Source organism: Bombus fervidus, chromosome 13, assembly GCF_041682495.2.
Source record: "Bombus fervidus isolate BK054 chromosome 13, iyBomFerv1, whole genome shotgun sequence".
NCBI lineage: Eukaryota > Metazoa > Arthropoda > Insecta > Hymenoptera > Apidae > Bombus > Bombus fervidus.
In genome coordinates, this window is record NC_091529.1 from 1,144,764 (window position 1) to 1,170,852 (window position 26,089).

A 26,089-nucleotide genomic window follows, 5' to 3' on the forward strand; every position below is an offset into this window, starting at 1 on the left:
GGAAAAACCCGCTATCTCGCTGGGCAAACCTCCGCTTTCTCCGTAATGAGTGTGAGCATGCAATAAACCTAAGGATCCTTTTTTGGGACCACTCATAGACCAAATATGTATAAAGAATACAATTTTATTGTTAACAGATGTGGGCTATGGTGGTTCCTTGGGTTTATTGCGGGTCAGTGTGACGATGTGCGGGCCTCGGAGGCCTGACCATGAGGGACGTCGCAGGTACTGACTCACGCGACGTAACAGGTCCCTTATCTCGAAGCCGCGCGCCTGTTCCTCCTCGTTTAATACTTCTAGCTCAAGTTGGATGGCTTCGAATTGATTTGTAATTTCGATCAGCTGTTCCTTGTAGTTTATTAATTTTCCTAATGACCGGATTGTTTGTACTCGTCCAGTCGTTTTGATAAGTACGTGAATCGGCCGCTATAATAGCCTCGTCTCCGACGCAAGGAATGTTTCCTTCACGAAGTTGACCCTCGTTGGCAATGCGAGCCTGCGGTTGTAGTTGTTGGAACTCGATCGTTCAGCTGCGGCGGAAAGCGGCGTGGTTGCGTTCTTCAACCACCGGGTTATGCCTCTTCGAAGGTGACGGCCCCTGACGTCACTGACTTCGCTGGAGTGGTAACGTTTCCGCTGCTGGTTATGTTAGATTTCACGTGGGACTGTATGGTAATGGCTATCACTGGCGTGCACTTTTCACTTGACACGTGTTCCGGCTCGAGGGCACCATGTTTGCTCGACCAGTCGCGAAGAGACGCGATCTTGAGGAAGCGCGTCAACGGGAGTCGTAAATTCCCGTTACGATTAGAAAATCGACGCTACGAACAGATCGATCCCCTTATTTCTGTTAGGATAATAGAGGTGATTGAGTTGCTAGAACACTGTGGTTAACAGGTTGTAATATATATATTTTTCCAACAACTTTGTACAATAGATAATTACGTCATTGCGTAAGGTGTAAGTGTAGTAGACAAATGATTAACGGGTGAAGACCCGGTAGAGAGACGTTGACTGTTCTCAGGTTAGAGAATCAGTGTAGAGATGCTGACTGATCTATAGGCGAGATCGAGTCCGAGTAGATATGTTGACTGTCTTGTCGTTGTAGAACAAGTGTTGAGATGTTGACTGAACTGTAGGCGTATAGCCAGTGAGGCAATCCGATAAGTTTGTGGCGGCACTCAACAACAAATACCGAAACTAGACATTAACTAGCACCGGATAACGATAGCGCAGTGGTTAGCGCCTTGGAGTTGAAAGTCGAGGTGGTCGTGAGTCGAGGCGAGCTGGACGGAGGACGGAGGACGGAGGAGTCAAGTCGCGAGTTGACGAGTGCGAATTGGAACAAAGTTCGCTTTTATACGATCGAGTTAAGTATGAATTAGGTGAATGTTTCAGAATTTCGGTCGGTGAAACGATAGTAATTTTTGATAGGCCTGTGTGAACTAATGTTAAACTAGATGAGGTTAGAACTTATAGGGTAGGTCTTAGGTTAGGTGCGTGTAAACAAGGGCGCGCGCGAGTGGGTGCGCGTGCGCGAGGTGCGCGTGCGCGAGGTGCGCGTGCGCGAGGTGCGCGTGCGCGAGGTGCGCGCGCAGGTTAGGTACACATCAGCGCGCATAAGAGGAAAGAAAATGAGGACTGAAAAGAAGCAAGTCAGCAATGCAGAGGAAGGAGCCCCCAGCACCAACGCAGCAGCGGGTGGTCAAGCGGGCAACGTGGTGGCGACATCCCGCGATCAGGGCCGCTCGAGGGTGGACTGACAGGCCAACGGGTGCACTCCTACGCCCGGCGAGGCGGGAAACGACGGAATGGAGGTGGATACGAGGAGCCCACAGGGAACTTCGAACAGACCAGAGGGCGTTCTCCTCGCACCGGCCATGGTAGGCGATGCCACGTCGTTGACGGCAGGAGGATCCCAAACGCGAACGAGGTCCGACGACGAGGAGTCGGCTACCCCACCCATTTCGCACACATCGCTGATCTCGACGGTGACCAAGGGGAAGAAGAGGAGGCTGATATCACTGACCCCGGACGTCTCCGAAGAACTGGAGATGGAAGTCAGGATGAGCTCGGCAGCGGACGTCAGCGCTGAAGTCATACGGCAGTCGCCGAGATAATACGGGTTGCGAAGACATCTTCCAATCCGCGGCGAAGCTTGCGGACGCCAGGATGATTGCGCTGGAAAAGGAGAACGCAGCCCTTCGCCAAGAGCTATCGCGAAGGACTGCCTGCGCGCACGAATGCCCACGGTGTAGAGGCTCGGCATCCGAGTCTGACCGCCCTCCGCGCGAGGGAAAGAGCGAGAACGCGCGCCTCGCTGATCTGGAGAGGAGGGTCGAGGAGATGAGACCCTCCATATTAAGGGCGATAGAAAAGCGCTTCGGGGGCCACCTATTAAATAACCCCGAAACGCGGCAGAGAATGACGGAGCACCCCGCTACAAGTCGCTCCACCACCATGCTCTTCCAGACCACTTGGGAGAGCGAGGTCGCCCTCTCTGTGGTAGCAGAGCCATATAGCGTCCCCGACTCCCCCAACTGGGTCGGGGACTTGGAAAGGTCAACGGCCATCGGATGGACGACGACAACGACGTCGAGCGCCCCCGGCGCCCCGCTAGATCGTGGCAACGGATACATCGCGGTCGAATGGGCTGGGATAGCGGTGGTGGGCGTCTACGTCTCCCCCAACAGCGGCCCGGACGCTTACAGAGACTTCCTGGACGGAGTGAACAACTGCATGAGAAGAAGATGCCGCTCCCGCCAGGTGGTCATACTGGGGGACTTCAACGCTCGTTCCTCGCAGTGGGGAAACACCCGTACAAATGTACGGGGAAGGATGCTGTCCGACTGGGCCGCGGGCCTCGGGCTCCTGCTAACCAACAGAGACTCAACGAGCACGTGCGTAGCATGGAGGGGATCGCAATTGGAGAGTGGCCGAGGAGGTCGAGACACTGTCCGACCACCTATATATAATGATGGAGCTTACCTCGGAGACTGCGTCCACAGGACAGGACCGCAGCAACACCGGAGGCCCAAGCCATTCCCGTCCACCGCCAACTCCAAGATGGCGATTGAAAGAAAGGGACAGAGACCTGTTCCAGGCGGCGGTCACCGTATCCGCGTGGAGTTGGGATGCGCGGGCAACGCAAGAAGGCGGCATCAACGAGGAAGCGGAAAGCCTGCAAAGGGACATGAGCGCAGCTTGCGACGCCTCGATGCCGCGCTCCATACGCGGCGGCGGAGCACGCAACCGCTGCGTCTACTGGTGGACAGAGGAGATCGCGGAACTCCGAAGAATACAGAACGCGAAAGCCCGGTTCTGTATGGAACTGGTCGAGTCGGTCGAATCCGAACCGTGGGGGCGGCCTTACCGACTGATCACGAAGAAACCGAGACCACCAGCCCCCCCCCCCCCCCCATTGACCGCGAACATGGAACCAGGGTTGCTCGCCAATGTCATCGGAACTTTGTTCCCACAGCGGCGGGACAACAAGGACAACAGCAACACGAGGCGGACACCATCCTCCTACCTCAACGAGACCATGAAGTGGAGCAAAGAGCTACGAGTCACCTAAGAGGAACTCTTCGCGGCAACAAAAAGGATGGCATCCCGCGGCGACCTAACACCAGGACCGGACGGAATTCCAGGCCGGGTCTGGGCAGAGTCAAAAAAGACCCTGGCTCCCCGTCTGCAAAGCCTGTTCACCAGATGCCTGAGGGAAGGAGTATACCCCCGGGCATGGAGAATGGCGAGGTTGATCCTACTGAACAAGGAAGGACGACCTTTGGACTCGCCGTCCACGTATAGGCCAATATGCCTTCTGGACGAGGTGGGCAAACTATTCGAAAGAATAATTGCCGCCCGTCTGGAGGCCATTATGACGGAACGTGCACCTGGATGGCACGACAGCCAAATTTGGATTTCGGCGAGGTCGATCGACGGTGGAGCGGGTGAGAGTAACGACGGAAGCCATGGTCTCTCGGAAGGGAGTGGCGCTAGCGGTCTCCCTGGACGTCACAAACGCCTTCAACACCATACCCTGGGACGGGATAATGGAGGCGCTGGAGCGTTACAGAGTACCGCCGTACCTAGTACGCCTCATCCGGTCGTACCTCAACGATCGATGGATCGCGTACACCGCTAAGAACGGAGAGGAAAAGAGACCGGTCGAGTGTGGGGTCCCGCAGGGGTCGGTATTGGGACCCATTCTGTGGATCACGGCATATGACTCAGTCCTCCGATGCCCCATGCCACCGGGCACAGACATGGTGTGCTATGCAGACGACACCTTGGTCCTGGCTGGGGACCGCGGGTGGTACGAGACACAGAGGCTCGCGGAGACCGCCGTGGCATGCGCAGTGCGCGCCATCCGGAGACTAGGCCTGAACGTGTCGCCGACCAAGTCAGAGGCACTGGGGTTCTCCGACCATCGCACTAGAGGAACCCCTCCTCCTGAACTCTGCGTGGACATTGACGGAGAGGAAGTCCCGGTGAGATCCCAGATGAGGTATCTGGGTCTCACCATTGACAGCGGATGGACGTTCGGTCCACATTTCGACCTACTGGTCCCGAAAGTGACGGCAGCAGCCAACGCCCTGTGCGGTTTACTGCCGAACATCGGTGGAGCGGGGACCGGAGTGCACCGCCTATATGAGGGAGTGATTCGATCACGGGTCCTCTGTGGGGCTCCCATATGGGCCGGAGATCTAATGGCCAACCGCCGCAGCCTGACCTTGCTGCGGAGGCTACACAGGACGACCGCTATCCGCATAACAAGGGGATGCAGAACGATATCCCATGCATCAGTGCTAGCTGCGTCACCTCCGTTCGAACTACAAGCCCTTGCACTCCGACAGGTGTACGATCGCCTGAGGGATCCGGGCTCGGGCGACGGGGAAACGCAGCCCACCAACTGTGACCGGCCGATCCAAGACGTCCGGAGGGAGGCAAAGCGAAGGTTATGGGAAAGGTGGCGCTCCCAATTGCTGGAGGAAGACACCACGCGGCCGCACCGAGCCGTCCGCGCTATCCTTCGCAACTGGGAGGCCTGGAGGGACCGCGGAGGAGTCCCACTCAAATTCAGGATGACGCAAGTACTCACCGGCCACGGCGTGTTCGGGGAGTACCTGCTAAAAATTCAAAGAGAGGTGACCATCTGTCACCACTGCCAAGAGGAGGAAGATACGGCACACAACACACACTGGAGCGCTGCCCAGCGTGGGAAGAACCACGCCGCGTACTACGCCTCGCCATCGGCGATAGGCTAGCCCCTGAAGCGATCATAGAGGCCATGACGAGAGGCCAACAGGAGTTAGCCGCTGTCCGCAACTACTGCGAGCAAGTAATGCTAGCGAAGGAACGGGCGGAGAAGAACAGGGAGAAGAGAGGCGACCCCGTCAGAGTGGTTCGCCGAAGAGAACCAATACGACGCCGCGGCACCACCACTACCGCCGTCGTAAAAGAGCGCGGCGAAGGAGCCGTCAGACTGAGGAGGGTCTCGGCTCCCCCTCAGACTCGCACGACGGCCCTGGGAATGCGGCACTAGGGGGGAGTGGTCCCCCTCCCTTGTTGCCAACCTCAACCAGGAGGCTTCCCACAACAACAAAGGGAGACGACGACGAAGGAGTGTTGCGGTAGCAAATCTAAAAAAAGGAACCGGGACACTCCTGACAAGCGTCATGAAGACCACCGTGGGGTTTTAGTCGGTAAGAGTCCGACACCCCCCCCCCCCACCCATAGAGCGGCCAGGCGTCCATGAGGATTTCCCCACGAAAAAAAAAAAGGCGTATAGCCAGCCCGAGATGTAGATTGTAGTAATGCCGAAAATTACTAAAGCTAGCTGCTTGAAGAAACATTTTGTGAACGGAACAAAGTATAGAAAGCCAAAGTTGATTCATATAATTGTGAAACTCCTTTTATCGCAAGGTGTAAATAGTATTTTCATACACGTGATAAAAATTATCGAACTCCTGTGCTTCTAAAACATATGATTCACTGTCTATTATATAAATGTTCTTAATTTTGAAGCATTTGATAAACCGATTTTATTGGTTTAGGCACTAGCAATTTTTATGAATAGAACGTAATCCAATGAAAAAAGAGATTCTTCTACTCCTTCTTAACTATACGCTACACAACTACCCTCAGCTTTGAAATATCGCTAAAGATGGTGCTAGGTGATCCAGTGAACAAAGTGTTTCTTCTATCTCTTCTTTTTCCGCCTTCTCTAGATATATTTATTTTAGAGATTAAGATTTCTTTACTGCTTTAATGAGTACTCCCTGCGTCGTCAAAAATAAATTTATTGACCAAGTTACATAACCTTTCAGCTCCTACGTTAAATCTTCTCCCAAAGAAGTATTCCAGCAATTACTTAACCTTTTTCTCGAGAATACTTTTGCAAAGCAAATAGTATGGAAATTACATTCCACATGATTTAACGAAAGCATAAAAATAAGGTGCCCATAAAAGCGTACTGAGATGCATTGTTTTCATACTTTATGTTCAGTGATAGATTCACCTTATACTGAGTGATAATCAACTTTACCACTGTTAGAAGAAGCAATTCACAGCTACGATTTCTCCGGTGATACTAAAATTAATTAATTTATTACAGCGGGGTGACTGCGTATGTCAATATTGAAAATAAATTTTTAAATGATCCAATTCTTATAGTGTATATATGTATGGTGTGCTCAAACTAGTGATTAAGAATCGCTAGTGTATCTTATTGCTACTATTTAGTTACGTATCACTGCATCTGTATAGTAAGTAAAAAATGATGCTTCTTTAATCTCTTTTGCATTTTATGTATGTAGAAGGCTTCAGGCCAAATTTTGGAATAGTCCTTTAATTGCTGCTGATACTTTGCTCTTTATTCGTCCATTTTCATACGGAAATCAGTTTTTTGAATAATTTACCGATTGGGAACTGTATATCAATCTACATTCACTATGATTGTTAGTTTCTTGCTTCAACATCCTTCTACGATTTTTATGTTTGTATCGAAAGGTCCCATAGTTGAGAAGTAATCCAGTAATCAGTCAAATTCTTCGTACCATATTTTAAAACTGAAGACAATATTAAGCACATTCCTCGTGATTTGCCATAGCTATCGTTTATACGAATTCACTGTGATTTCTGATTTCAATTTATAATGAACGCACAATCCACACTTTTCGCCTTTGACATATCATATTCTTTTTTGTTGCAAATACAAGGAATTTCCAACAAATACTTTTTGGTTATAATGTCAAAAATATAATGTCACGTTTTCACTAACAAAAGCCACTGCAATTTAAAATTCCTTTACTTTGGTATATTTTACATACTTCCTAACATATTTATAACCGAAGCAATCTGTAATTGCAACAACTGAACATAAAATACAAACATGCAAATGATAAATTTAATATATCGTTTTAATTATTACCGTATGTATAGTTTAATAATACAGTTGTAGTAAATGATAGTGTACCAATTTTTATTTAAATATCGTTCTTTCTGCCGTAATAATTTGGGTTTACAGTCAGCTGTAACTTGAATAGAATGTATTTATCTCTTACATGCCTGGTTAAACTAACGACTAAGCTAAAAATTAAAGACTAAGACTAAGGACTATCAAGGACTGATAATGTATAGATAATAGTTACGTAAACACCATTGTACCGAGAAAAATAAATCATTTACATATTGCTTCGTAGTGAATATAAGAAATTCTTTCTTTTTCTTGTATTTAGAAGAAATTTACAATCAATAAGTAAATTATTCTGGCGTGTTTCTATATCGTGTTTAATAAGTGTTTATCGCTTTTTTTATTTTAGGAATGTAAGAAATGGAGCTAAGAAAGGAATGGAAATAAAGAGAGACTCGTATCACCTCCTATGTAGATGCCATACGAGACGTTATATCAACAAGTACTCTATCTCGAATGTTTTATATATTTTTGCATTGCATGCGTACTTTCTGACTTTTGCATTTTATAATACTCGGTAAATAACAATTTAGAACAGACCAATAGCTGTATTACATTTAATCGTCGATATAATGTTCGCCGAATTTTCGAAAAGTCGACAAACATCCGTCTCCGTATAGTTCTATCTGAATAGAGTCGTATGTTATATGCAAATGAGGACTAAATAGTCATCATTTACATGTAAGATACGACTCTGTTCAAACAGAAAGTGAAAAGAGAACACCTTTGACCAGTTAATTTTGAGTGTAGGCATTGCATATCTATCTGTAGCGGCACACGAGCTAGAGGACAATTCAAATCGTGTTGTTGTTTTGCCTCGGAGTATCAATATCGTTAGGAAACACGTAATGTAATAATAAATAAACTCCGGGCGAAACAATGTCGCCGCTACGTGCAACCGTCGAACAAAGACGAATTTGAATTTTCCGACTCTCCCCTGACCATTATAAATAAACGGACGCGATCGCAAGCGAGTCTGTATCTACGAGTATCTATCGAGTATCTATGAGTTATGAACGAGTTAGCAGTGAGCGATTATACACTGTCTTAGCGAATTTCTTAGTACGAGCGTCGAACGACATTACCTGTATTTATTAATTTATTTATCATTTTAAATATATTTCACGGTTTACAACAGCCAGTTAACGCGTTATTCCAACAACTACCATCTACAATCCTGTACAACGGTAAAAGTGAGACAAAAACGAATCAAGGAGAAGGTTGGTAATTGTAATGGTAACATAATAGTGATAATTCAAAATATTGAGCTTGCCACATTTTTCAAGATCATCAAAATCGAAAATGGCAGTCGCTTTTTAAATAATTACCGTGTTTGATCTTGTGGCGTTCGCTATACGCATTCCCTCGTTACAGTTTGCCTTGATGAACGAACACTCGCGATTTACATTATAACGATAACATTGTTAAAGCTCTACACCGGAGTAATTTGTTATCATCCAACACGTCCTTACCACTTACCACTTCAACCTTATCTGAATCAGGAGAATCTCATAATTACATTTGTAAAAGTTAAGTTAAAAATGGTTTCATCATTAACGTTGTTTCACCATTTGAATTCGGATCGGGTTATATTACTCCGAAATCACGGTTAGAAATACTCATGTTGCCTGATATTTTGGCCAATTTACTTTTTCGATAGCTCGACAGTTTTGGATCGATTCGAAAGATGTCTATGAAATTATGATTTTGGTTATCTATAAAAGACAAGGAAAACAGACATAAAAGCACTGCGTTGTCGTTGTAGTTGTCATTGCGTAGTCTAAAATATCATTTAAACTAATTCTCTTTCGACAGAAATCTCTTAATAGTATTTTGTAGAAATTTGAAAGATACATCGAATGAAAGAAATATATAGTTAAATTTATAAAGGTTTCACTGGCATTGTAATCTCTTTATAATAAGAATGTAAAAAAGAATTGATAATGATTTTTGGATATGTTGGATATGTTAAGGAATCAACATTTTGAACAATTTTTCCTTATACATATGACATCCGTTCAACCATATCTTCCGAGATATTCACATAAGCTATCCATATCATTACAGTGAAATCTGCCTATAATTGTCTGTGCAACGTACACGTTATTATTGGTTACCAACCGTCTTGTGACGACCGAGTATAATGGTCCAAGCGAATCCTAGCTCTTATCTTTTGTTTATAGTATATAAAAACGAGAGTTGTTTGAGTTGCACAAAAGTTCTGTGCACAACTGCATATGCGAAATTGTTAAAAATGCCTGTCATTCAATTCAATTAAAAATGAATGCGAGGCAGCCGGGAACGCCTACGTCAAATAATAGCAATCATTCTTTTCGTAAAATAGTATCAATTCATTCATTCCCCTAATATTTTTATAATTAATTTGTTATTAATTATATCAATAATTAGTACTAAACTGCGTATGAGAGATTACGCTATCAAATGTTCCCATGAAAACCAGGTAAAACTACAAGTTGGAAGATCAGATTTGTATAGAAAAATCATACAAGCTCTGTGGATAAATAATGATAGTTATTACACATTTCAGTCAACTTCACTATTATGTGAGAATAGTCTGCGCCTTAAAGCAGTTAACTCTGCTGGTTGATCTGCTGTCTTTACCGCGATTATGAAATTCAGAAAATTCTAAAATTTTTCCAGCCACCTCTATATCATTCACCTCAAGAACTTCATCGTTTACTGCTAAAAGATCTACATTTTGAGCTAATTCAACTGGCACTTATCTACTAATAAATATAATCCTGGTACTTTTTTAATTCGACGTCCTGCTAGATTTGACATGGTGGTAATCTTCGAAAAACTTTCTCAGTTTTTAACATATTAACAAGTTCTAATGGACTCAAAACACAGAATGTTATCACATTTATGACATCACTGTATGTTTGTTGACAAGTTTCCGATGTTATATCTGCATCAATTATTACTAATATCTGTCTAAAATTATGAGGTTTAGATATAGCCAATGATTTTGATTTTTCATCAAACATACTCGACAAAATTTATTGGTTTTATTGTCCCATATTCATAGCTATATTCATATTCTTCTAGTCTTACCCTTTCTTTGAACAAACATTGTAAGCAGACATTCTATAGCAAATAATACCACATTTAATACAATATGATTTACAATTTTTTTCAAAATTGATTTTTTCCAAAATTGCAAATAAATATATGCATTCTGTAGTAAAAATAATAAAATAATAATAAAAAACATATTAGCATAAGAGAAGATTGGGGACGATATGACTCATTGAGGAATATGTCTATTTGGGAAGAATATTGAACGTTGCAAGTTTCATGCACAAATTTTTGGAGACCCAAAGATTTTGGAAGCCTTGAGAAATTATAAAAAATCAAATATTAAAGTTAAATATTGTATTAAAATGTACAATACTGTATCATTATTTGCTTGCATTTCATCAAATGCTTTTAAATAAGAGAATTTTAACAAAAACAAATAACATAGAGCACTAAAATCAATCATTGATCAATGAAATCTACCATGTTCTTAAAATCTGAATGACGACAGAAAAACTTATTTGAAAATATCAAGATATAATTCTGAAGGCACAGGCAGGGCGGGTATTACGACCGTTCACGGAGAGACGCGGTCGCGAGGAAAATGCGTCAGCGAGAGGCGTAAATTCTCGCTGCGATTCGTGTAATCGACGCCGCGAAATAGTTGTTCCCCTTGTTTTAATTAAGAGAACAGGGGTGGTTGTATGAATTTAACACTGTGTTAACAGGTTAATATAGCATGTATTTTTAACAATAAATTAAATAATAACAGAAGCGTCACAAACTGTTTCATGATAGTTACAGATAATGATTTACAGAGATTCGACTCGATTTTTGATGTATGCGGTGTGAATTTTCTAATGAGACTGTTCAAATGCGACTTGCAGTTACAGTTTTCGAATGAGACTCATCGATTATAGATTTCGGATGCGACTGATCGGTTAGAGTGTTCGATTGAGACTGCTGTCCTTAGACCGATTCTTTGTCTTTCGGGGAGACGACCCCCCTATGCTCGGATCACGCCACCGCTCGCGCCGATAATCGCGTAGGCCGACTTCTTTGTTAGAAATAACGGTCCGAAATCGACGGTTCCAGAACTCGCTGCCTGGTGACAAGTATGCGCTCGTCGATACAATGTATGTTTTTCGTCGGGCAGATAAGAGGATATGTCTGCGACGCTGTAGGTCCGCGAGCGACGGTTAGAAATACGATCTCTACTGAGCCTTGTGGCGTAACAGCGGGATTTCCTATATTGAATTATGTGACAACTCTGGCAGGAAGAGGGTACTATCAATTAATCTTCTCGGAAGAGGGATTACATACAATTATAGTCGAACTTCATTTAGATCGGTTCGTTTAATTATCTAACAATCCATTAAATATAGATGCTTCATATGTTCTGGATGACTAAAGTATAATTTCACTTCATATAGTCCTTGACAAAGCAAAGGTTTCTAAAATTAATATTATAAATTACGACAAAAAAGTAAAAGAGCCAACAAAACTTCAATATTTCAATTTTCAATGCTTATTTATTAGTTGTGAATACTATTAATAGGTCTAACAAATAAAGGTTGGCTTTTAACACGTATTAAAGCGCCAAAAAACTGTCTTTTTAACATTACGGATATTAGAGGCGTACTAATATGGAGAAGTCACAGTCGATGGATCATCGATTTTAATGAAATTTGTTCCGATGAATCTAGGAAAATATTCTCCCGTTTTTGTAAATATTCATTACCTGGAGAGATATTGAATATAATCAGTCCATATTATAGAAACAATAAATTCCTTTTAATTCTGAATTCATAAGGCGAACGGACAGATGTTGTTCACTTTAATGGCAATTTTACAGATGTCAATGGAAATTGTACACTAACGTTAGATATTATACCGCAACATTATACTCCTTATCGTGAACCCTATGACGTTTATTTTTTTTTTTTTTTGCCATATAAAGGGTTTTATAAAAAAAATTATAAAATTCTTTCAAATACAACTGTAGCTTTACAAATTATCAACCAGATAAGATGCAATAAAGATACATTCTTTGATTCGCCACCAGCTGTATGCACCAATTTTTACAGACATGATATTCTTGATACATGACAAATTTAATATTCAGTACATCAATTTTTCTTAATATTGACCAAGTATGAGATAGCCTAGATAATGTGAAAAGAGCAGAGTGCTTTTCAAGCAAATAGTTCATGATATCACATTTATCAATTTCATTATAAGCAATTATATTTGTAAATAACTTGTGCATTAAACGTTTTAAAAATGACTTGCTACTTTCAGTTTCTATAATAAAGTAATATACACTATAAATCATAATTCTGGAAAATATTTATGAATAACAAATGGATACTCAGTCATATCATTATAATCAATTATATTTATGAATAACTTATAAATTAATCGTTTTCGAAGTAGTTATGGAAAATTAATGTTACTTTTTAAATATTCAGATTTACTGAACGTTATGTATCATGTAGATGACATAGAAGCCCAATTATTAATTGTTACAGGTTAGTATTAAAGTATTGAATAAAAATTTTATAACATTTATGTAACATTTATATATTATATGTGCAATTCTTATTATAGAGTGAAACATTTCAAATTATAATGGTAAAAAATTCAAGAGACACTGTAGGTACAATATATGTATATACTTGACTCAAGGTTGTATCGTAACAAGAAGTATGTAAACGCTCATTGTTAGAGATATGCGATGTTTACACTGAATGACCGGAACGACTGTTACATGTTCGATAAATTCGGTTTATTTCAAGAACTACTCCTGTAACTCTGTATAAGACATCAGAATTATTTCTTCGCTATTTTTTTATAATATTTAAAGATTATTATACATACAATGCAGAGTAACACAATTATCAATTATTATTAAGTATTTCATAAATATTTGTAATTTTTTAGCGAAGTACCCTCTTTATAATTTTCTTATAATTCTATAATAATTCTTTTCAGAATTCTCTATCCTTTTACATTCTTTTGCCTTATGTTATTCAAAGTAGAAATTATAATTCTTGTTTATATATTCATGCGTGATAAATTGACAAGGTAGATTCTTTTTTAAATAGGTAAATACACTTGTGCATTTCTTTTCATGGAATTTTTCATGTAACTTATAATTTTTCTTTTAGATAAAGAAAGAAAGAAGAACGAAAAAGCTATAAAAGGAGTCTATATGGTAAATAAATATTTAATTCATAGAAGCAAAGAATATTTACCTTTGTAATATACAATGCTGGTCTCCTATTTTGTCGTTATTTATTGTAATAAATAGATTTTGTGAAACAACAATGGCATCTGTCCATAATGGTTTGAGTCATCTGAAAAATGCATACTTTTATTAATACTAATATACTTATTAATACTATTATTAATATTAATACTAATAATAATAATAATATTAAATGTAATGTAATAAATATGATATATTATAAATATTATATTTATTGTGCGATATAATAATACATATTACAACGGAAAATAGAGAAACACTACTGAAAGAGAAAAGTAAGTTACAGTAATATCTTACCAGCAAGTCCTGCTAAAGAACGACTCGCGCAAATATCGAATCAACCGTTATGACTATTAATGAGATCGAGATCGACTAACATTACCGTCTAGGTTCATATTCCATTGCGCAGGTTTGTTACGTGCACAATAGTATCCAATAGCAAAGTAGCTTTAGAGGAAAACAGCGGTTCTAAAAATTATTTTGGCTTATTTCTATTTGAATTTTTTAAATAAAACGTGATATAAACAAAGAATAATTTTAATTAATTTTTAGAGGATAATACGAATTTTAATATATCTTTTGAACTTCTTATTCAGTTAAATACATAAATATATTGCCAACTTAAGAAATTCTAAAGATACTATATACAAATGAAACGCTTCTGTATGAAATAATACACATTTGAACAGACATACGAATAGTGGTTACGTAATTAAACCATAAAAAATTAAGTTATTTAAATAAATTTATTACATAAATAAATTTATTGCAGAAAATGGATAGGTAGGGGAATTTTTCAATAAATGCTCTCATAATTTCGCAAAGCGTGCCCCAGAGTCCTCTCCAAATTATTATAAAATCCTCAATTTATTAAAACTTATAAAGTATATGATTTAAAATGAATTATAAGTAACAGAAAATCTGATTACTTAATTTCAACAAAATAACAAGGATTCTTAAGCGAAATTTGTTTATTCTTCTTACAGTCATCCTACTAATTTTAGTTTTCATCACGTTCATTACTTATTCTGTTTTATCATATATTGTGCTATCATATATTTCTACATTTCCTAACAGATGTAAGAAATGTGTTTCTCAGTAACTTCTATTTAGTTTGAAGAATTAAGAATTGGAATCATTCTTCATAGAATATTACTATTTTCTACAACACAGGAAAGGAATAAAAGTTTATATAACCAAGATTTATTGTGTGTTTATATTTCGCTTTCATGTAAAATTCACCAGTAAAAATATGAGTGGCACTTTATTTACGAAGACCATGTATAGATCTTGTGTAACGATATTCTCGATATTCATATGTAAGTATGTAGTTATACGAACAAGACTATCAAAGACGAGAACACGTAATACGATAAAATATGTAAACAGTTTTCGAATCGATGATAAGTTTGTAATAACCTTTGGAGGGCAGAAAAAGTGTACAAAAGAACTCCAACAAACTTTCACAGTTATACACAAACCTCACATATACAGCTTCGTTTTTTCCATAAGGTTTTCTTTCTTTTTCTTTTGTTGCCTTTTGTCTTTATCATTAATGTTTACATTGTCTGTTTCTTTCGAGCAATGTTTTGCGAATGTACGAAAATAGCTTGTAGCAACTTTTTAACAACGCCGCTGCCGTTGGTTAATTTATATTGTAATATCGTAAACAATTATGATTTATTTACAACGAATGGATTGTACAGGATTATTGATTATACAGGAAACGATAGTTGTTTAACATAAACTAATCACAATAACGTACTATAATTTAGACTAAATAACTAAATAATAACTAAACAATTAATTTGCAACTCGCGTCGTCACGGATCCAACGCCCTCTCTCTCTCTCTTTCTCTCTCTCACTCTCTCTCTCTCTCTCACGCGGACCACAATCTCTCGAAAATGCTAGTTTCACGTAATAAATAACGAAGTTTTATAAAAAGGCGAATGAGCAATAGCCCATTTGTACACTTTATTAACTGCAGAGTACAGATTGACTTACTGACTAAAGGACTGGGGTTTTTATCTACTTATTGTGATTCACATATCTTATGGGTGGGAGTCCGGCTATTGTCTTTTCTTATTGCTATTTCATGATTAAGTGTTATTGACATGTCCTATGTCCTCAGACATCTTATGGGTAAGAGTCCGGCTATTGTCTTTTCTTATTGCTATCGCATGACTAAATGTTATTGACATGTCCGATGTTCCCAGATGTCTGGATTTTGGGTGGCGTCACACTAACAACACTATCTCGACAACGCAACTCGCAGTCTCTGACTTCTCGATTCACACCCTCTGGCTTCTGCACTGACACTGACCGTTAATTAGTCTTTTTGCCTTAGCATCCCTTTATCTTTTCTTAGGCCCATCACGCACGTGTAACATCAACCACATCACAATACACATCAGAGACCAGGCCCACACACCGAGGGCAAGATGGCAACCAGGTGTCTACACATCCTTTCTGCGTACCCTCAATATTCTTAAGGACCGATCATAAATCTTGACATTTTCATGGTTAAGATCCTTCAGATCAAACAAGCATCTTTTATTTCGAGTGTCCTTTACATTTTTGTCTACTACGGGAAGATATCGGAAACTTGGTTTTTCTCACGTGTGGTATCTTCCGTTAGCAACTTTCTCTCCAGGGAGGCTAAGACCTTCCCTAGTCCACCAACCTTCTTATTACCTAATCAAAAGCAATGTCTATCGCCCTCACTTTCCTAGCCAAAATTATCCTTAACGAATCAGCTTATCTCGTGTCCTTAAACACACCCATCACTAGCTTTCCTCCGCCACAACATCGTCACTAAACTTTAACGCATTAGTGTAACTAGGTTCTATATAAAGTTGTTAGAATGAACTGTGATTTATACGTGTCAATTCAGTGTATATTCAATTGTGATTATTGAATTCATAATAAAGTTTGAGAAAAAGAAAGTTAATAGATGTGTTACGGCTCAACCTTCTTGTTTTTATCATCTATGTCTTAAGTTTACGTGACACGAGCATAGTCAAGAAGCGAGAAAGTCAGTGTTAATCCGAGAATTGTACGAAATGAGTTGAAGGCGAAGATTGTTGAATAAATATATTGTTGGACACCCTCGAGTACTTCTTTGGCAACTTACACATCCTACACCAAATCACCTCAGTACCATATACAGTTCTCTAGGCCTGTTTCTTACCTGCTAGCGACTTTCAATGGAGGGCGGCTAGCATTAACCCTCACCCATTAGCTTTTATCCAACTAATAGCAATGGCCATTACCCTCATTTCTTTTACGAACATCACAATCAACGAATCCGTTTGTCTGGTGCGCTGGACAAACGCATCACTAGTTTTCCCTCCGCGACGTGACCGTCGCTAAAATTTACTTGCTAGTTACAGTTCTGGTAGAACACCTGGTAGCTTGTTAACAACACTTTACGCTGAAAACATCTTACTTGCTAGTTACATTTCTCGCTGAACACATCTAAACTTGCGATAAAATATTTGTATATTTGGAACGATACACGCGATACATTCGCAAACTTGTCGTATTCGAAGTTGTTAGAAATAAAGTGATATTTCAATTGTCAATCGAATGTTAATAGTAATCAATCACCTCCATTGTCTTAATCGAAATAGGGGATGGACTGAATTGGCGGCGTCCAACAGTTTCTTACAATCGTATAAAATCTATACTGTATTACGTGTACACGACGATTGAAAAGAAATTGACTCTTAATCTGTTCGACTGTGTGGAGGTAGGGAGATCAGCAGTTCACTAAGTGGGGTCGCCGGCGTATAAACCGCCGCCATCAAAGAGATCGAAGAACGGGGACAGCGACTGTCCCCGCGGAGATGAAAAGGTTGGATGAGGCCATGGATGCCGTGCCTTCACAAACATTAGGTTTTCCCCTCAGAGGACGCGGGGTGCCTATGGAGGTTTTCTCCACGTAAAAAAAAAAAAAAAAAAAAAACAAAGAAGAAAAAGAAAAAAGCTTTGACATCAAAGGGAGGCGCACGAGACGGATGTGAGTTTCCAAGGCGTCGGATGCCCCGGGAAACCTCGATGAATCTGACATTCTTCTATAGTCGGGTGGTGGTCGGTTGGTGCCTTTGTGCATCCGTCGGTTTGCTGATCCGGTGCGAGGAACTTAGCAAAAGTTGATGGGCCCGTACCTGTCAAGACCACTCACCTCACCTTCTCGTTGGGGGTCCCCCTCACCCTGCACAGGCTCTGACGAATATGGGGTACGAAACAGTGAATGGCACTAGGACGGGGTTAGGTTAGGGTTAGGTTAGGTTGACCCCGCATTCGGCTCGGGACGTCATTGCGGGTGGACGTGTTGGCCGCGAGCTTTCGCTTGAGAGCATAAGAGTAGCTATTATAATAGACGGTTTTGGGTAAATGTGTGTGAAAATGTATGTGGAACTAAGAAAAATGAAATATTAGCGATGTTATAAGCTTCGCGTGCGCGATAGTGCCGAAATTTTGTATAAAGGATGTGAAATAAGTGACGTAATATTGGAGTCACTTTTGGAATGGAGAGAAAGCAGTGTAATATTTAGTGTATTAATGGCATGTACAATTAAAAATCAATAAAATGTCTAAATGTATGGTGTGAATGGGAATAGCGGAAGTTCTAGTAAAGTTATGTGAACTATATAATGCTGAGATGGGTTTAATTCTGATTTTAATTACAGTTCTATTTTAATTAATTAGTTAATTCTAGTTAGTTAAATTTGACTCTCAATTGATATAATTTTAGTATTGATTAAATTGAAGTGAGGTTAAATTCAGAATTAAACACAAGTAGATATTGCAAATAATGCGCAATAACGGTTTGTGAACAACACAAAGGATTAACTATGAGTCGTAGGTCAAGGTGGATATGGGTCGTAAGACGAAAGGATAGTGTAAATAAATAGAGACAAGGTGTATTTAAATAATAAGTTATTTATTATAATTTATTTAATATGTACACAGGCTATTTAGTCATGTTATAGTGGCGATAGTTAATGTAAATTAATAATGCTAGATTCTATCGTAGTTAATATTATATTGGTTAATGGCCATGATGAAGGCGAATTTTGATCGGTGGTCTGGATCTATAACAAATAATATTAAAATAAAGACAAATATCGATATTATTTGTAAGGGGATGCATTTTGAGCATAGTGAAATTATGTTGACCAGTTTTGGATATTAGGTATAAATTAGATAACAAAGTTACTTACTTTATAGATTTACTCGCCAACTTTAAGCAGACGTAATTGTCCAGACGTCGATAAATCACTGGATATGTCATCCTAAAACAGGATATTTAATTTAATGTTTTAAAAAATAACTAGCATAGTTGTTAGCGAGTAAACGAGAAAGGAGGTCAGTCGAGAATAATGAAAGTAAATTGTATAATAACAATAGGACAAGCCTAATAGAAGCAGAATGACTCATCGGCTAGCGGGTGTTACGTTATGTTATTAATTATTAAAAGCAAAAGGAACATGAAAGATCTGAGTAAATAGGACTTGTTGGTAATCAATGTCACGCGGTCTATACAATGTTTGAGCGGGCTGTATTGTCGACCCACAACAAAAATTTATAAAAATATATAATTGTTTTAAGAAATGATAGCTCGATTGCGGGCAGTAATCCTCATGGACACTGCGCTGCTGCGGCAGCAGTAGAGCAGTGTCGGACTTTTACTGACTAAAACTCCACGATGGCCTGCCTATGCGTGCGACAGGAGTGTCCTGGGACCTCTTGCGAATTATTGCCGATACACTCTCCGCATCCTCTTGATCGAACCAATCCTGTAAATTTCCTTAACAATTAATTTGACGCTAGGGGAGGTCATAGCCCCTAGCCAGTCACGGTCCGAGGAGGGCGAGGGGGGGGGTGAACAGCCCTGGTCTGCCTGACCGCTATCACCATCCGCCGCGTTACCCTACAAGGGTGAGAGTTTCTGTCTCTCTCTCCCTTTCTGCCCACTCCTTTACGAGCATAGCTTGCTCGCAGGAGGAGCGGACAGCCTCGTACTCCTACGGACTGCTCACCGTCGCCTCCACGATAGCCGAGGGAGCCAATCTCTCACCTATGACGAGATGCAGGGTGTATCGGGGCAGTTCCCACGCCGGACAAAATCCCAGCGTGTACTGTGCAATGTCCCTGTCCTCCTTGCACTGGTGACAGATGTCCGTCGCCTCGCGTCCGATCTTCATCAGGTATGATGAAATCGCCGAATACGCTGTGTCCCGTGAGCACCTGGGTCATCCTGTAGGTTAGCCGGAGATCGCGTCGGCTCCTCCATATCTTCCAATTTGGGAGAGCCGCCACCACGCCTTGATGTTCGCCTCCTTCGTTGATCAGCTGACACCGCCATCCCTCCGCAGGGAGGGTTCACTTATGTGAGTCTATAGGGACTGGCAAACCCACGTTCCCGCAGCCAGGGAGGACCGTCGGGACAAGCGTCCCGCTTACGTGAGTCCTCTATATACACCGCAGGGAAGGTCCCAGAGAGTGTAATGCGCTTGACCACGGTTGTGCTCTCTCTACGTGGCCTTGGGTAGTAGTGCACCCACAATCCTGATGCCAAGGGTGGGACCGTCGAGATAAGTCCCGGGTACAAAAGTACTTTCAGGCCCCCGCTTACGTGAGTCCCATCTGGGTCTGCCGAGCGAAGCTAGCAGGTCGCCGAGCCGGCAGTGACGTGGCCGTACATACATACGATAGTCCGACCAATGACTTAGAATGGTACCACGGGGATCGAGTGTGAGCCCGGAGGGAGTAGCGACTCCTCTGCTCGACCAGTTGGGGTTTGGACTCGTGGTGGCAGTGGTTGATGCGAAGATGCTGGCAAAATGGCCGTTTAAGGAGTGCGGTTGCCCCCTGCCCCCACCGCTCCAGAACAGTTCGTCAGCGGGTGAGCAGCGTACCAACTGCTCCGGAATCGTTTAGAAGAGACGGTAGAACTTAGAAAACGACCCGTTCAACCTGAGATGAGTGACAGCCCCTGCAGGCCTAATTAATACAGGTAGCAAGGTACAGGGTACCTTGCGCGCTGGTTGGACATAATCCGAACCCCTATGGTCCTAGGGGCGCCCAGGTCCAGTATAGCGTCTACGCTCAGGAATGAACTCGTTACCAAAGGACACACTAGATGACACCGCCACTGGTCCCACGCATCGTCCTCGACGGATCCCAGGACGCCTGCTCGGCCGCGTCCTCTCCGGGGTCCAGCGCTCTCAAGTGGGTATATCTCCGCAATGCCCTGAACTCCAACGGAGGAGACGCGGCCAGAACAGTCGCCGACGCATGGAACACCGCTCGGTATCCCCTGACGATTCTGATGACAGTTACTGCCGGTCTAGTTGTGTCCCTTTCCTCCATAAACGTGTAGAGGTGATCCGAGAGTGTCTCCACCCCTTCGGCCATTTTCCAGCCTGAAACCCGTCTGAACGCTTCGGGGGTGATGTCCACGACGGAGCACCTCCTCCACTCGCACAGGTGCTGGACGAGCCTCTGTTTACCAGTAGGAGTGCAAGACCCGCGGCCCGATCTGACAACGCGCAGCCGCTCGCGTTGGTCCTAGGGTTTTCCCATTCCGTGGAGTGAGCATGGAAATCAAATCTCTTAGGACGACCACTTGTAATTAAAGGCGCCGCCTGACGCAATCGCTAACCCCGTCTGGGAATTCCCCGAACGCTGCCCATATACTGTAGTGCGTGTCCACGTAGGTGGACGTACACAACCATCACCACCATTCCTGCCCACTCGACCGCGACGTATCTGTTGCCGCGCTGCAGCTGGACTCCGTGGGCGGACGCCCCCTGCATTGATGTCCAGGTGGCAGCGACCATTTCATCCGTATCTCCGGCCCAGTCCGGAACATCCAGAACTCTATATGCTTCGGCTACCACCGCTACGGCGACCTAGCTCTTCCGGTTGGTTTGGAAGAGTACGTCTTGCGCCCGTCTTGACTGGCCCAAGTCGGACCGGAGGATGCGCATCTTTCATTCTCCTAAGGTGATCGCTTTCATAATAGCGGTTATTCTTTCGAAAACTTGTCCGTATCGTGCCGTTTCAAGTCTTAAAAATTTTTTGCACTCTTTATCAAGTAGATTGTCAGTGCGAAAATTTTGTTCAGTTTGAAGCCACTTGTTTATAGCTCGTAAATGTCTTGTAGATTGTTCGTACAGTTTGATTTGCTGTCATAAATGAGATCAATCACAAAATCCGTCTGCCCTCAATGAAATATCAGTAGTGGAAAATAATTTACAAGCGAAACAGTAAACCTTATCTTTAGATTTAGGATAAATTAGCCATCTTCGTGTTATGCTTTAACCATTCGTCAATATTCTTGTAAAATATGCTGCAGAAAGGTTCCTGTTATTTTCGTTCTTAGCGAAGTTAAATTGAGTAACTTGTACAGAACCATGCTGAGCTATTAAATTTACTGTATGTTGTGTTCTGTCAATTGGCCACGTGTTAGGATCTTCTATATCGAAATTTCTGTTTTCTTCTTTTTGTGCTGCAATTTCCATATTTTCAACATCTTTTTCTTGATGAGTTTCGCAATCGCTCTTTTTTCTATTGTTTCCATTTTCGTCCAATTCAGTTTTGTTGGTGTCTTCTTCATTTTCCTTCACAGGTGTATTCAGCTCTTGAAGACTGGTTTAGGAAATGATAGAGAGCGGACGTGTTGGCGGATCGCTCCTGCTAACCAGGTGTTTGACAATGTACGATGATGTATGCGTATGAGAATGCAAGCAAAATTGCTATGGGGTACGGTGAATTACAAGGGGGTGTGAATGGAATAGTATTGAGTTGATATTGGGGTTGTTACGACCGTTCGCGGAGAGACGCGGTCGCGAGGAAAACGCGTCAGCGAGAGGCGTAAATTCTCGCTACGATTCGACTAATCGACGCCGCGAAATAGTCGTTCCCCGTGTTTCGGTTAGGATAACAGGGGTGGTTAATTGAAATTAACACTGTGTTAACAGGTTAATATGATGTATATATTCAACAATGGGTTACACAATATTATGAGCGTCACAAGTATTTGACGATGAGTACAGCTTATGCGTTACAGAAAATGTGACCCGATTTGACGATATCTCTCGATGAGATAGTTAGACTTTACAAACGGATTGATTTGAAGGTAGAACCGTGGTAGACTTATTGATTGTTCGGACGACGAAAATGGACTCCTCGGTTACAGATTTCGAATGAGACTGATCGGTTAGAGTGTTCGATTGAGACTGACTTCCTTAGACCGATTCTTTGTCTTTCGGGGAGACGACCCCCCATATGCTCGGATCACGCCATCGCACGCGCCGATGATCACGTAGGCCGACTTCTTCGTTAGAAAATAACGGTCCGAGATCGACGGTTCCAGAACTCGTTATTTGGTGACAAATATGCGCTCATCGATACAATGTATATTTTTCGTCGGGCAGATAAGAGGATGTATCTGCGACGCTGGAGGACCGCGAGCGACGGTTGGAAATACGATCTCTGCAGAGCCTCGTGGCGTAACAGGGGTATATGTATATAGAGGCGACGAGGATTATGATCGTTTGAGTGCAATTAAAGTGAGAGAAACATGAAATGTGGTAGTTAATATTGGCATGATGAGTCGTAGGTGAATAACTGTTAAATTAAGTCAAGTATAGCAGTTTAAGGTAAAAGTGTTTGAAACAATAAGGACTCATTAGTAATTGTGTTTGTAATGGAAAACGCTGAATACGTAAGTGGAAGAATAATATAATATGTGAGTGTCAGCGTGTGCTGGTAGTCTTTAAACCTAAAACGGGAAAGGAAATTAGTAGCATACATTAGATAAAGCCAAAAGTAATAAGTTAATAGGAAAATTTAGTATATGAATAAAATAGTTAATATGAAATTTTCATACCTATTGAAGAAGCATTTAAGTAAAATTAATAAATTAAAACTTTGGGCAAAGATTCACACAGTCTAAATTTAAATTAAAGTTTAAATTTTGTTTTCTTAAGCTAGGTTACAGGGGACAGAATACAGATAGTCAATCATGTCAAGACTGTTTATCGTTTTTTGTTTTTATGTTACTCGTTATTATCTCTTATTTTAAATTTTTATTATCATTTATTTTCACTTTAGTCGTTGTTTATTTTGCCTTTAACTGAATAACGATAAAGATTTGATATTGTTTGACAACACAATAGTATTTAATATAACTGATTTGATAGGCGTGGATTATAAAGTAGGATAGAAAATGCAGTTGCACATGATAGTTCACAATAGCACACTAACTAGCCTTTGGATGGCTTCGACACAGCTAATAGCTGTTAGATTAGCACATGAGTATCGGTAGACCGATGAATTGAAAGTATTACATGTGGGTGGTAACACTTGGACACAGTGGGATTACGTATCACGAGAGTAAACGGTGGGTTGATGTAATATTGGAATGGCAAATGCAAAGGCTGATATCAGCGGAATTAGGAAGTGGAGAATATATAAGTCTTTGAACGATGTGATGAGATGTGACATACCATATGGCATGTGGGTCGCTATATTGGTATGGGGGCTCCTTCTTTGAGGCATATGAATATTAGCTAATATCAGCCTGAGTGCTGATATATGAATGAGTAGTGCCATATGCATGTAATTAGTGAAGTATTATTGACATGAGATGGTACATGGTCATACTGGCTAGGTGGACCATTTGGCGGAATGGTTGCATGGCGAGTTAGATGGGCTAACCCTTTATAGTAAAATGTCGCCTTTAGAATGTAACTTACAATAAGGGCAGATGGTGAAACAACTATGTGATAAAAGGAATGGATTTAGGATTATGTTAGCGTAGGGAATTAAATACTAAAGGATAGGGCTGTAATGACGATATCAGTAGACTCAGTGGACTGATACTATGACAACCTTGGCAACAAAAACAGATACGAAAAAGGAAAAACGACTTTATGACGAAATTGGCTATGCCCCTGGACTATTCCAACTTTATTAACTTATATGGATAGAACGACCAGGAAAAATAAAGTTACGGCTCAGGGGGTTTCGGAGCCCCTTGTTCATCAAAATCGGGGACCATTTAATGGAGGAGAGTGACGCTGAGAAAAGAATACAAACAAAAAAAAGGACCGCGAGAGAAACGGCGGCTGGAAATGATAATCTGAACAAGAGGGCTGGTCCTCCTACCCAGAAGAGGATGAAGGAGATTTCAATAATGCCAATAGAAGTAAAGGCATTGGGGCTTGCACCGTGGGGTATGCAATAAGCTGTTGTGGTAGCTCCAGGCGCAATTATTCCGGCAGATATAGCCGTCACAAAAGTTAGAACGGGACTCACCATCGCCACGGGAAAAATTGTAGTGAACGTCGTGACATGTTTTAGGTACCACATGCTGGGACAAATCTCTGCTAGGTGCATCGCACTGAGTCCAGACAAAGAACCATGTAGGAGATGTGGTGATAAAGAACACATCATGACCACCTATCAAAATGAGTCGCGGTGTGCAGTGTGCTTGGCAGAAGGGAGAAGCAATCTGCTGCACATTACGGATTCGTTGGCCTACCAGATAATAAGAAGCAGAATGAAGGGGAGGGTGTAAACTGACGAAAAGGTAAAGGTGCTCCAGATAAATATTAATGGGGGACGGTTGATGGTGGAGAGGGAGTTAGGACGGAGCTGTGACTGTGGTCGAAATCTCCGGGAAAACTGGAGAATTCGGAAAAGGAAGTTAATCCCAGTGGTGCTAGTGCCTGTGAGGAAAAGCGAGTATAAGAACTAGCAGAATTTGGTCTGGAAAAGACGTTACAAGGGAAATATAATCACGTGTGAGGTTATGGCAAGTAGTTTAAGAGCCTGACCAGTGGTCGGCCGCGCCATACCTCGAGTGGAAACTCATACTGGCTGGAATCATGATGTTGTTTGATTCGCTGATGGTCGGCGTGCGACTTGGAAAAACGCTGCCCTCGCCTTGCGGGTCATTGGACAAGTTGAACCTACCCTTTCGGGCGACAGCTCGCTTAGCCGGCGTTTCGCGACGCGAGCGTCGCGCTGCGCCGTTACCAGCGGGAGCCACGAGGAGGCGGAGCTGCCAGCGCAAGGCTCGGTCCCAGCAGGTTGGCTTTCCAGCCGATTATAACCTGCACCGTCACAGCACCCATTGTGTGGGCACCGCCTGCATCGACGGTCGCAGGTAGTCTCCTCGGTCTGCGCTCTGGCGCTTTTGTTCCTGCTTATTCCTTGTGTTTTGTATTGAGTGTTGCTGCGTCTATTGTTTGTTACGCCTCTTTTATGTGATCCTGTGTTC

At 42.0% G+C, this 26,089-nt stretch overlaps 1 long non-coding RNA gene across 1 annotated transcript; it reads right to left on the reverse strand.

Moving 5' to 3' along the window:
• Positions 1-13,136: 13,136 nt before the first annotated feature.
• Positions 13,137-14,154, reverse strand: LOC139993537 (uncharacterized). Its single transcript, XR_011801402.1, has 3 exons — positions 14,085-14,154; positions 13,774-13,875; positions 13,137-13,330 (listed from the first exon to the last, which is right to left on the reverse strand). It is a non-coding gene; the product is annotated as an uncharacterized lncRNA (long non-coding RNA).
• Positions 14,155-26,089: the final 11,935 nt, after the last annotated feature.